Raw genomic sequence first — 15,026 nt, forward strand, 5'->3', positions numbered from 1 at the left:
AGAAAGGTTTTGTAGGGTTCTCCACAGAACCTGAAATAGGATGCATAAAGGTTCTTTGGAAGTTTGAGTGAACTGATCTTCCTGCTGTAGAGTTCAACACTGACATTATTCATTTATTACTGATGTGGAACCAAATATATTAACTAATGCTAAAATAAATTACATTTTAAATTACATTCTAATAAACACAAAAAAAACTAAATGCCAAGAAACTTACATTTAAAAATTCTATATTAAAAAATAAATTTGAAAAATAAATCTTAAACATGAAATTCTAAAATAAATGCAAATAAACTTACATAAAAAATGAAATGCTAATGAATAAATTTTATTTAAAAAAATGTAAAAATAAATGTTAAACTTACCTTTAAAAAGTAAATGCTAACAAACTTAAATTTGAAAAATAAAAGCTAACAAACTTTAATTATGAAATAAATGTAATAAAAATTAAATTGTAATTAAAATTGAATTTTAAAATGTTATTCTAATGAATGTAAATATAAAAATCTAAAATGATAAACAAAACAAAATCAATTCTAATCAACTTCCATTTATAAACTGCTAATGTTAATAAAGTAAATAATAAAATGCTAATAATCTCCAGCTCCAGGGTGGATGATCAGGCTCAGGTTGCTGGTTTGCTGTGCTCCATGTCTCAGGTGTGATTATTATGAAGACGTACTGGACGGCTTTTCGAGGTTCTGTCCACGGCGCTGGTGTTATGTGATATTCCAGTCCCTTTAGAGTGAGTGAGAAAAGAACCGAGACGGATCCATCAGGCAGAATTCTGACACACAGCCGCTTCCAGCAGATTTAAAAGTGAATGTGAAGCCTGCTAGGATTAAACAGGGTTACGCTCGGAGCTGAGACCATCAGAACCGGCACGGGGCCTGTTTACAGCTCGCTCCGGTCTCTCAGGATGCTGCAGGCTTCCTACTTGGGCAAGTGTACACACTCGTTGTTTTTGTTCTAACGTTCTAGCCTTCGTCTGTTTTTTCTGTTGTTTTGGGCCGTGGAGGAAAACGAGGCCTCGTAAGACGGTTTGTCATTTAAATTGTATGAAACCTCTGAAGACAAGCAGCAGAGCTGAAGATGAGCTGGAGCTCATTCTGTATTCACTGCCCTCGAGCTGCACACATGAAGCTCCACCAGCACTGGTCCAGTTCTGACACACACACACACACACCTCCACTCTGAGGGTCAGATACACCACTTTAACCATTATTCACACTTTTCATGCTAGACTTTTTTTCATAAATGTAGCTCAATAAGACATGATGCAGTACTGCACTTCCTCTCTCTGATGTAATCTCTCTCTTATAGCAGCTGTAAATGTCCGTTCTTCACTGTCATTGTCATTACTGTCATTATTACTGTAGTCATTACCATCATCATTAATATCATTATCACTAATGTCATCTTCATTACTGTAATCATCATTACTGTCATCATTAATATCATTATCATTTCTGTCATTATCATTACTCTCATCATCATTACTGTCAACATTACTGTCATCATCATTAATGTCATTACTGTCATCATCATTAATGTCAACATTACTGCCATCAACATTACTGTCTTCATCATTACTGTCATTATCATTATGGTCATCATTACTGTCAGTATCATTACTGTCAACATTACTGTCATCATCATTAATGTCATTACTGTCATCATCATTACTGTCATTACTGTCATCATTACTGTCATCATCATTACTGTCATCATCGTTACTGTCTTTACTGTCATCATCATTACTGTCATTACTGTCATCATTACTGTCATCATCACTGTCATCATCATTGCTGTCATCATCATTACTGTCATTACTGTCATCATCGTTACTGTCATTACTGTCATCATTACTGTCATTACTGTCAGCATTACTGTCATCATCGTTACTGTCATTACTGTCATCATCGTTACTGTCATTACTGTCATCATTACTGTCATTATCATTACTGTCATTACTGTCATCATCATTACTGTCATCATCGTTACTGTCATCATCGTTACTGTCATTACTGTCATCATTACTGTCATTATCATTACTGTCATTATCATTACTGTCATCATTACTGTCATTACTGTCATCATCACTGTCATCATCATTACTGTCATCATCATTACTGTCATCATCGTTACTGTCATTACTGTCATCATTACTGTCATTACTGTCAGCATTACTGTCATCATCGTTACTGTCATTACTGTCATCATCGTTACTGTCATTACTGTCATCATTACTGTCATTATCATTACTGTCATTACTGTCATCATCATTACTGTCATCATCGTTACTGTCATCATCGTTACTGTCATTACTGTCATCATTACTGTCATTATCATTACTGTCATTATCATTACTGTCATCATTACTGTCATTACTGTCATCATTACTGTCATTATCATTACTGTCATCATCATTACTGTCATCACTGTCATCATTACTGTCATCATCGTTACTGTCATTACTGTCATCATCGTTACTGTCATTACTGCCATCATCATTACTGTCATCATCGTTACTGTCATTACTGTCATCATCGTTACTGTCATTACTGTCATCATCATTACTGTCATCATCGTTACTGTCATTACTGTCATCATCATTACTGTCATCATTACTGTCATCATCGTTACTGTCATTATCATTACTGTCATCATTACTGTCATTATCATTACTGTCATTATCATTACTGTTATTATTACTGTCATCATCATTACTGTCATCATTACTGTCATTATCATTACTGCCATCATTACTGTCATCATCATTACTGTCATCATTACTGTCATTACTGTCATCATCATTACTGTCATTATCATTACTGTCATCACTGTCATCATTACTGTCATCATCATTACTGTCATTATCATTACTGTCATCATTACTGTCATTATCATTACTGTCATTATCATTACTGTTATTATTACTGTCATCATCATTACTGTCATCATTACTGTCATTATCATTACTGCCATCATTACTGTCATCATCATTACTGTCATCATTACTGTCTATCATTACTGTCATCATTACTGTCATCATCATTACTGTTATCATTACTGTCATCATCATTACTGTCATTACTATCATTATCATTACTGTCATTATCATCACTGTCATCATCATTACTGTCATCATTACTGTTATCATTACTGTCATTACTATCATTATCATTACTGTCATTATCATCACTGTCTTCATCATTACTGTCATCATCATTACTGTTATCATTACTGTCATCATCATTACTGTCATTACTATCATCATTACTGTCATTATCATTACTGTCATCATCACTGTCATCATTACTGTTATTATTACTGTCATCATCATTACTGTCATCATCATTACTGTCATCAATATTTCTGCCATCATCATTACTGTCAACATTACTGCCATCAATATTTCTGCCATCATCATTACTGTCATCAATATTTCTGCCATCATCATTACTGTCATCATTACTGTTATTATTACTGTCATCATCATTACTGTCATTATCATTAGTCATTACTGTCATCATCATTACTGCCATCAATATTTCTGCCATCATCATTACTGTCATTACTGTCAGCATTACTGTCATCATCATTACTGTCATTACTGTCAGCATTACTGTCATCATCATTACTGTCATTACTGTCAGCATTACTGTCATCATCATTACTGTCATTACTGTCATCATCATTACTGTCATCATCATTACTGTCATCATCATTACTGTCATCATCGTTACTGTCATCATCATTACTGTCATCATCATTACTGTCATCATCATTACTGTCATCATCATTACTGTCATCATTACTGTTATCATCATTACTGTCATCATCATTACTGTCATCATTATTACTGTCATCATTATTACTGTCATTACTGTCATCATCATTACTGTCATCATTATTACTGTCATTACTGTCATCATCGTTACTGTCATTACTGTCATCATCATTACTGTCATCATCGTTACTGTCATTACTGTCATCATCATTACTGTCATTACTGTCATCATCATTACTGTCATTACTGTCATCATTACTGTCATCATTACTGTCATCATTACTGTCATCATTACTGTCATCATCGTTACTGTCATTACTGTCATCATCATTACTGTCATTATCATTACTGTCATCACTGTCATCATTACTGTCATCATCATTACTGTCATTATCATTACTGTTATTATTACTGTCATTATCATTACTGTCATCATTACTGTCATTATCATTACTGTCATCATTACTGTCATCATCATTACTGTCATTACTATCATTATCATTACTGTCATCATCATTACTGCCATCATTATTACTGTCATTATTACTATCATCATTACTGTCATTATTACTGTCATCATTATTACTGTCATTATTACTGTCATCATTATTACTGTCATTATTACTGTCATCATCATTACTGCCATCATTATTACTGTCATCATCATTACTGCCATCATTATTACTGTCATTATTACTGTCATCACCATTACTGTCATTATTACTGTCATCATCATTACTGCCATCATTATTACTGTCATCATTATTACTGTCATCATCATTACTGCCATCATCATTACTGTCATCATCATTACTGCCATCATCATTACTGCCATCATTATTACTGTCATCATTATTACTGTCATTATTACTGTCATTACTGTCATCACCACTGTCATCATCATTACTGCCATCATTATTACTGTCATCATTATTACTGTCATCATCATTACTGCCATCATCATTACTGCCATCATTATTACTGTCATCATCATTACTGCCATCATTATTACTGTCATCACCATTACTGCCATCATTATTACTGTCATCATTATTACTGTCATCATCATTACTGCCATCATTATTACTGTCATCATTATTACTGTCATCATCATTACTGCCATCATTATTACTGCCATCATTATTACTGTCATCATTATTACTGTCATCATCATTACTGCCATCATCATTACTGCCATCATTATTACTGTCATCATTATTACTGTCATCATTATTACTGCCATCATCATTACTGCCATCATTATTACTGCCATCATTATTACTGCCATCATTATTACTGTCATCATCATTACTGCCATCATCATTACTGTCATCATCATTACTGCCATCATCATTACTGCCATCATTATTACTGCCATCATTATTACTGTCATCATTATTACTGTCATCATTATTACTGTCATCATCATTACTGCCATCATTATTACTGTCATCATTATTACTGTCATCATCATTACTGCCATCATTATTACTGCCATCATTATTACTGCCATCATTATTACTGTCATCATCATTACTGCCATCATTATTACTGTCATCATTATTACTGTCATCATCATTACTGCCATCATTATTACTGCCATCATTATTACTGCCATCATTATTACTGTCATCATTATTACTGTCATCATCATTACTGCCATCATCATTACTGCCATCATTATTACTGTCATCATTATTACTGTCATTATTACTGTCATTACTGTCATCATCATTACTGTCATTATTACTGTCATCATCATTACTGCCATCATTATTACTGTCATCATTATTACTGTCATCATCATTACTGCCATCATCATTACTGCCATCATTATTACTTTCATCATTATTACTGTCATTATTACTGTCATTACTGTCATCATCATTACTGTCATTATTACTGTCATCATCATTACTGCCATCATTATTACTGTCATCATTATTACTGTCATTATTACTGTCATTACTGTCATCATCATTACTGTCATTATTACTGTCATCATCATTACTGCCATCATTATTACTGTCATCATTATTACTGTCATCATCATTACTGCTATCATCATTACTGCCATCATCATTACTGTCATTATTACTGTCATCATTACTGTCATCATTATTACTGTCATTATTACTGTCATCATCATTACTGTCATTATTACTGTCATCATCATTACTGTCATCATCATTACTGTCATTATTACTGTCATCATCATTACTGCCATCATTATTACTGTCATCATTACTGTCATCATTATTACTGTCATTATTACTGTCATCATCATTACTGTCATTATTACTGTCATCATCATTACTGTCATTATTACTGTCATCATCATTACTGTCATTATTACTGTCATCATTATTACTGTCATTATTACTGTCATTACTGTCATCATCACTGTCATTATTACTGTCATCATCATTACTGCCATCATTATTACTGTCATCATTATTACTGTCATCATCATTACTGCTATCATCATTACTGCCATCATCATTACTGCCATCATTATTACTGCCATCATTATTACTGTCATCATTATTACTGCCATCATTATTACTGTCATTATTACTGTCATCATCATTACTGTCATTATTACTGTCATCATTATTACTGTCATTATTACTGTCATCATCATTACTGTCATTATTACTGTCATCATTATTACTGTCATTATTACTGTCATCATTATTACTGTCATTATTACTGTCATCATTATTACTGTCATTATTACTGTCATTACTGTCATCATCACTGTCATTATTACTGTCATCATCATTACTGCCATCATTATTACTGTCATCATCATTACTGCTATCATCATTACTGCCATCATCATTACTGCCATCATTATTACTGCCATCATTATTACTGTCATCATTATTACTGTCATCATTATTACTGTCATTATTACTGTCATTACTGTCATCATCACTGTCATTATTACTGTCATCATCATTACTGCCATCATTATTACTGTCATCATCATTACTGCTATCATCATTACTGCCATCATCATTACTGCCATCATTATTACTGCCATCATTATTACTGTCATCATTATTACTGCCATCATTATTACTGTCATTATTACTGTCATCATCATTACTGCCATCATTATTACTGTCATTATTACTGTCATCATCATTACTGTCATTATTACTGTCATCATCATTACTGCCATCATTATTACTGTCATTATTACTGTCATCATCATTACTGTCATTATTACTGTCATCATCATTACTGCTATCATCATTACTGCCATCATTATTACTGTCATCATCATTACTGCCATCATCATTACTGCCATCATTATTACTGTCATCATTATTACTGTCATTATTACTGTCATTACTGTCATCATCATTACTGTCATTATTACTGTCATCATCATTACTGCCATCATTATTACTGTCATCATTATTACTGCCATCATTATTACTGTCATTATTACTGTCATCATTATTACTGTCATTATTACTGTCATCATTATTACTGTCATTATTACTGTCATTACTGTCATCATCACTGTCATTATTACTGTCATCATCATTACTGCCATCATTATTACTGTCATCATTATTACTGTCATCATCATTACTGCCATCATTATTACTGTCATCATCATTACTGCCATCATTATTACTGTCATCATTATTACTGTCATTATTACTGTCATTACTGTCATCATCATTACTGCCATCATTATTACTGTCATCATTATTACTGTCATCATCATTACTGCTATCATTACTGCCATCATCATTACTGCCATCATCATTACTGCCATCATTATTACTGTCATCATTATTACTGCCATCATTATTACTGTCATTATTACTGTCATCATCATTACTGTCATTATTACTGTCATCATCATTACTGTCATTATTACTGCCATCATCATTACTGCCATCATTATTACTGTCATCATTATTACTGTCATCATCATTACTGCCATCATCATTACTGCCATCATCATTACTGCCATCATCATTACTGCCATCATTATTACTGTCATCATTATTACTGTCATCATCATTACTGTCATTATTACTGTCATCATCATTACTGCCATCATTATTACTGTCATCATTATTACTGTCATCATCATTACTGCCATCATCATTACTGCCATCATCATTACTGCCATCATCATTACTGCCATCATTATTACTGTCATCATTATTACTGTCATCATCATTACTGCCATCATCATTACTGCCATCATCATTACTGTCATTATTACTGTCATTACTGTCATCATCATTACTGTCATTATTACTGTCATCATCATTACTGCCATCATTATTACTGTCATCATTATTACTGCCATCATCATTACTGCCATCATTATTACTGTCATCATTATTACTGTCATCATCATTACTGTCATTATTACTGTCATCATCATTACTGTCATTATTACTGTCATCATCATTACTGCCATCATTATTACTGTCATCATTATTACTGTCATCATCATTACTGCCATCATCATTACTGCCATCATCATTACTGCCATCATTATTACTGTCATCATTATTACTGTCATTATTACTGTCATTACTGTCATCATCATTACTGTCATTATTACTGTCATCATCATTACTGCCATCATTATTACTGTCATCATTATTACTGCCATCATCATTACTGCCATCATTATTACTGTCATCATTATTACTGTCATCATCATTACTGTCATTATTACTGTCATCATCATTACTGTCATTATTACTGTCATCATCATTACTGCCATCATTATTACTGTCATCATTATTACTGTCATCATCATTACTGCCATCATCATTACTGCCATCATTATTACTGTCATCATTATTACTGTCATCATCACTGTTGTCATTACCATAATTTGTGTCATTGCTGTAAGTTACATGACATATTTAATGGCTTTCTCTCTTGTTTCCTTTTTGTTGTTAGATTGTTCTAGTTCAGTTATTGATGTTAATATTTTACCACCACACTTTATCCAGATGAGATTTAAGATTCTGGTGGAGTCACTGCTGAGATCCAGAGCTTCACACTTACACACTGATGTTCTGTTTCACATTTTTACACTAAGTGAAAAAAAGAGACACTGAAAACGATTTTTTTCCAACATGAACCTTCGAGCTCAGTTCCTCTAAAGAACATGAGCAGTCATTTATAAAAATCCATTAAAGTTTCTCCGTCACAGCGATGATGCTTCACAGAGGAAACAGACGCTTTGCTCAGGGGTTTCGGTGTTTGGGGTTTTTGTATTGATTAGTATGTAATGAATACCAATGAAGTGTTAGTTAAGAGCAACGGTTCCTTCAGTCGTCTTGCTGTAGAACATAAAGACTCGAGTGGATGGACGCTGGGACTGAACATTGCTAAGTGGTGACCAGCGTTAATAATTACATCCACTTGCAGACAAAAACATTGTCGGAGTCCTGCTGTAACACCTCATAACTCTCCTCTACTGAAAGATTTTTTTCAACTCGGCGGCAATGGAAAGGGCAGCAGGAGCCGTGAATCACGAGCGGGCCTGCTGTGTGTCAGTGCTGTCGTTACAGACACGGAGAAATGAGCTACAGCGGGGAATTATTAGTAGGACGTAATGTCACCATGTTGATGACTCGGCATCGAAGCTCCATGTCTTTTCCACATCGTTGAGGTTTTGCGAACTCTTAAGAATTTTATGGCGCAGTCCTGGGAAGTCTTGTGGGTTTTTTTTCCCTACATTGCTGGACATGGTAATGTCTGTGTGTCTGTGTGTCTGTGTGTGTGTGTGTGTGTGTGTGTGTGAGAGAGAGTGAGAGCGAGAGCTTCAACTTAACGTCTTTTCTTTGGCTGCTCTGTACTAATATTTCAGCTCCATGTCGCCGTCATGCTAAAGCAGGGCCTCCAAAACCATACACTCTTGAGAGGAAGAGGCAGCTAAATGAAGTTCCTGCTGTAATTCCACACCGTGCAGGAGACTTTCGGGTAAAACTCTTATTAAAAATGGTCAGTTGCGCCTAAAATGCTTGTGTGGTCCAAACAAAAAAAAAAGTCCCTGAACATCAACACACACCTTAAAACTCATCATGGAGAAGCTGAAGTTACAGGAAGCTAGAAAAGAGAAAAAGTCCACTTTTTTTCCAAAACCCAAATCTGCTTCTTCACTCTAATAACTAACGAACGTTTACAGGCACCGGTTTAGCGTGGATTAGCATCCACGTTAATGAACAATACTAATGCTAATAACTGACAATGTTAAACTTATATAACTTGAGATATGTTAGATGAATTATGATAAATGTAATAAAAAAATGTCCAAGTGTGAGGAAAAATATACTCAAAAACCCACAAACCCTCAAACTCCAAACTGCAGGAGATCCGGTTTTGTAATTCCACACGAACAAACACAAACAAACACCTTGTTGTGTCTATGAACCAAGAAGTGACTACATCCAGGTGAGCTAGGGAAACAGGAAGCAGCTAGTGCGGCTAGCTGGTGATGGTGACCTCTAGTGGCGTGGTCTGGCATGGAACCGTTTTCAGCGTGGAATAATAAAGTCCGAGTTAAAGTTTTAAGATTAAGTTAGTCAGACTTTCTAGAAGTTCTTCGTGTCCCCATAGCAACCGGAGCAGATGAGTGAAACTTCAGGGTGTTATACAGATTTCATCAGAAACGTCATTTATTGGATTTTTATTTGTTTTTTTTGTCCAATTTCATAGTTGATTATCTGATCTGCAGTTTTTAGGAGTAAAAATTATCAATCCCAGCACTGGAGGTCAGAACAATTCCACAGAAGGATGGAACTCATCAGATTACGAGTAAGAAAAATATAATTTGATGTGGAAATCTGCTTCTCTCGCCTCCTGTGGTGTATTGATGGATCGCTGGATTGTTTACGGTGAACTTTCTGATCTTTACCACAGAGCTGCTGAATTCTGGACTCTGATTGGTGGTCAGGTGGTGATTAATTCTCCCCAACAGCAGGTTTATATTAATGCACTCACTCTGATATGCAACAATTTCTATAGCAACAGCTCATTCACAGGTAACTTGCCTCACAAATCATTAAGTGTAACTATGAACAGATAAAAAGTGTCCTTCTTTAAAAAGGATTAAATTCTCCACCACAGAGGGAGGAGTTACACTCGCATGTTTAGCGCATTATGCTAAACTGGTGGCTATAATCCGTCCATTAGCCATGTAGCACGAATCTGAAGAGTTCAGTAAACACGTCTGAGCCGATGGACTCCATCCAGAGTGAGCAGGACATCGTGGACATGTGGCCTCACAAAAGTGGGAAAGTGTCACCCGCAAGTTTGGAAGCGTAGCGCCACTACATCACCGAGGAGAGCCAGGAAAAGAACCAATAAGGCAAAAGAGCAGTCCAACAAATCAGCGTTTTTTAAAGCCGCTTGTCACCTCGTAATGTCCTCAGCAGGACAAAGTGCTGACCTCGGGGAAAGCGGAGACGACTTCCAGAAATCCCCCCGCTGTCCTGACGTATTTCTGCGCCATTCCAAACGAAACACATATAAATCTGTCCACACACAGTTCTCCAAAACCTCACACACTCTGGAGACACACACACACACACACACGTCCCTACTGCCCCTAAACACCACGGCCTGCTGCTCGACTCTGACTCATTAACCCTTCTCTTCTCTTCTCCTGTGTTCAGGTCGAGGTTTTACTAAAAGTGGAAGAATTGTGAAAGTCTAAAAATACTGAACGTTATTCTCTTGGCTGCAGGCTGAAGAGGGTTTTACTGCTCACTCACTCGCTCGCCATCACTGAGGGGATTTTAGAAGAAACCTTACAGCTGTGTTCCTATAAAATCAGAGAAACAGACAGACTGGAACACTGACAAGTAGAAAAACCACACACTCTTTAAACGGAACGCTTCTGTACAGAACCCACAATGGTTCTATCACTCGCTGCATGAATGGAACCCAAAGAACCGATGATAAGGAGTCATGGAAAAGACCTCAGTCAGGTTCTTGACTGAATCATTTAGGGCTGCTTCTTTATTATTATTATTATTATTATTACATTCAAATGTAGACAAAAAATGCAGCAAAGTCAAACAGTCTAAATTTGAACAAAAACAACAACACTGTGTTAAAACTTTGTACCAGGTGTATTGAACATCAAGCTCCTCCCTCTTATTTCAGTTTAAACTATTTCACAAATTTAATAAAAAAAAATAACTTTTCTAAAAATAGATGAACATCTCTCAGCGTTTTATCTACACAGGGATAAAAGTAATGGCACCCCTTTCACCTTACACATTCTTTAATTACAGAACCTTTTTTTTTCAAACCCTCACAACACAAAACTCTACAACATAATACATTTACAACATGACAAAAAATACAATTTACAAAAAAGTACAATTTTACACACAACACGCAGTCTTCTTCTTCTTCTTTCAGCTTTTCCCTTCAGGGGTCTCCACAGTGAATCATCTCTCTCCACCTATCCCTATCTTCTGCATCCTCAACACTTACACCCACTAGCTTCATATCCTCATTTATTCCATCCATATACAGTACCTCTTCTCTTTAGCCTTCCTCTTTTCCTCCTGCCTGGCAGCTCCATGTCCAACATTCTCCTACCAGTATACTCACTCTCCCTCCTCTGGACATGTCCAAACCATCTTAATCTGTCCTCCCTAACTTTGTCCCCCAAACGTCCAACATGAGCTGTCCCTCTGATGTACTCATTCCTAATCCTGTCCGATCGTGTCACTCCCAAAGAGAACCTCAACATCTTCAGCTCTGCTACCTCCAGCTCTGACTCCTGTCTCTTCCTCAGTGACACTGCCTCTAAACCATACAGCATGGCCGGTCTCACCACTGTCTCTTCCCCTTGATTCTCTCTGATATTTTTCTATCACACAGAACTCCCGACACCTTTCTCCACCCATTCCAACCTGCCTGCCCTCGCTTCTTTACCTCTTTCCCACACTCTCCAATATTCTGGACTGTTGACCCCAAGTACTTAAACTCCTGTACCTTCTTCACCTCTTCACCCTGTAATCTTACTGTTCCACTTCCCTCCCTGTCATTCACATGTACTCAGTCTTACTACGATTGACTTTCATTCCTCTTCTCTCCAGTGCAAACCTCCACCTCTCCAGATTTTCCTCCACCTGCTCCCGGCTCTCACTACAGATCACAATGTTGTCTGCAAACATCATTGTCCAAGGAGACTCCTGTCTAACCTCCTCTGACAACTGGTCCTCTGTCTGCCCTACAGCACACCTCACCACTGTCCTGCTCCTCTCATACATGTCCTGCACCACTCTGACATACTTCTCTGCTATTCCTGACTTCCTCATACAGTACCACAGCTCTTCTCTTGGCACCCTGTCATACGCTTTCTCCAAGTCTACAAACACACAGCGCAACTCTCTCTGACCGTCCCTATACTTCTCCATCAACATTCTTATCTGTTGTGTTTTTTCTGGGCATGAAGCCATACAGCTGCTCACAAATTTCCACTACCTTCATTAACCTAGCTTCATTGTATGGCTCATCAACTTTATCCCCCTATAGTTGCTGCAACTCTACACATCCCCCTTATTCTTAAAGATCGGCACTAATACACTTCTTCTCCATTCCTCAGGCATTTTCTCACTCTCTAAAACCCTGTTAAACAGACTAGTTAAAAATTCCACTGCCGCCTCTCCTAGACACTTCCAGACCTCCACCGGGATGTCGTCAGGACCAACTGCCTTTCCATCTTTCATCCTCTTCAAGGCCTTCCTGACGTCATCCTTTCTAATCTTATCTACTTCCTGTTCCACAGAGTTCACCCCTTCTACTCTTTTTTCCCTCTCATATTCCTCATTCATCAGCTCTTCAAAGTTCTCCTTCCATCTCCTCTGTACACTCTCCTCACTTGTGAGCACCTTTCCATCTCTATCCTTAATAACTCTTAATAACTTGCCACACATCCTTCCCATCTCGATCCCTCTGCCTAGCTAACCTGTACAAGTCCTTCTCTCCATCTCTAGTGTCTAACCTAGTGTACAACTCGTCATACGCCTTCTGCTTGGCCTTAGACACCTCCCTCTTCACTCTGCGCTGTAACTCCTTGTATTCCTGTCTATTCTCTTCAGTCCTGTCCATGTCCCACTTCTTCTTGGCTAACCTCTTCCTCTGAATACTATCCTGAACTTCCTCATTCCACCACCCAGTTTCCTTATCTTCTTTCCTCCTTCCAGATGACACACCCAGCATCTTTCTCCCTGTCTCCACTTCTGCTGTAGTTTCTCAGTCATCTGGCAGCACTACCTGACCACCCAGAGCCTGCCTCAACTTCTGTCTAAATTCCTCACAACATTCCTCTTTTTTCAGCTTCCACCACTTGGTTTTCTTCTCCATATCTACCTTTGACCTCTGCTTACAGACCATCAAAGTCATCCTACACACCACCATCCTATGCTGTCTGGCTACACTCTCTCCCACTACCACTTTACAGTCACTAATCTCTTTCAGATTGCCTCTTCTACATAGGATGTAGTCTACCTGTGTGCTCCTACCTCCACTCTTGTAAGTCACTCTATGCTCCTCCCTCTTCTGAAAATAAGTGTTAACCACAGCCATGTCCATCCTCTTAGCAAAGTCCACTACCATCTGTCCTTCAAGGTTCCTTTCCTTAACTCCAAACTTGCCCATCACCTCCTCATCACCTGTGTTCCCCTCACCAACATGTCCATTAAAATCTGCTCCTATCACCACTCTCTCACTCGTGGGAATAGTCTCTATCACCTCATCTAATTCACTCCAGAATCTCTCTTTCTCCTCTAACTCACCACCTACCTGTGGGGCATAACCACTAACAACATTCAACATCACCCCTTCATCCTCTAACTTCAGACTCATCACCCTGTCTGACACTCTCATCACCTCCAGAACATTCCTCACAAACTCCTCCTTCAGGACCACACCTACCCCATTTCTCTTACTATCCACCCCATAATAAAACAGCTTGAATCCTGCTCCTATACTACGAGCCTTGCTCCCCTTCCACCTGGTCTCCTGTACACACAGTATATCCACCTTCCTTCTCTCCATCATATCAGCCAGCTCTCTACCTTTCCCTGTCAGAGTTCCTATTCTCCATCCTATACTCTTACCTTTCTTCTTCTCTCTCTGTCTACACACTCTCCTCCCTCCTCTACTTCTTCAACCAACAGTAGCCCAACTTCCACTAGCACCCTGTAGGTCA

This window comes from Hemibagrus wyckioides, linkage group LG03, assembly GCF_019097595.1.
Source record: "Hemibagrus wyckioides isolate EC202008001 linkage group LG03, SWU_Hwy_1.0, whole genome shotgun sequence".
NCBI classification, from domain to species: domain Eukaryota; kingdom Metazoa; phylum Chordata; class Actinopteri; order Siluriformes; family Bagridae; genus Hemibagrus; species Hemibagrus wyckioides.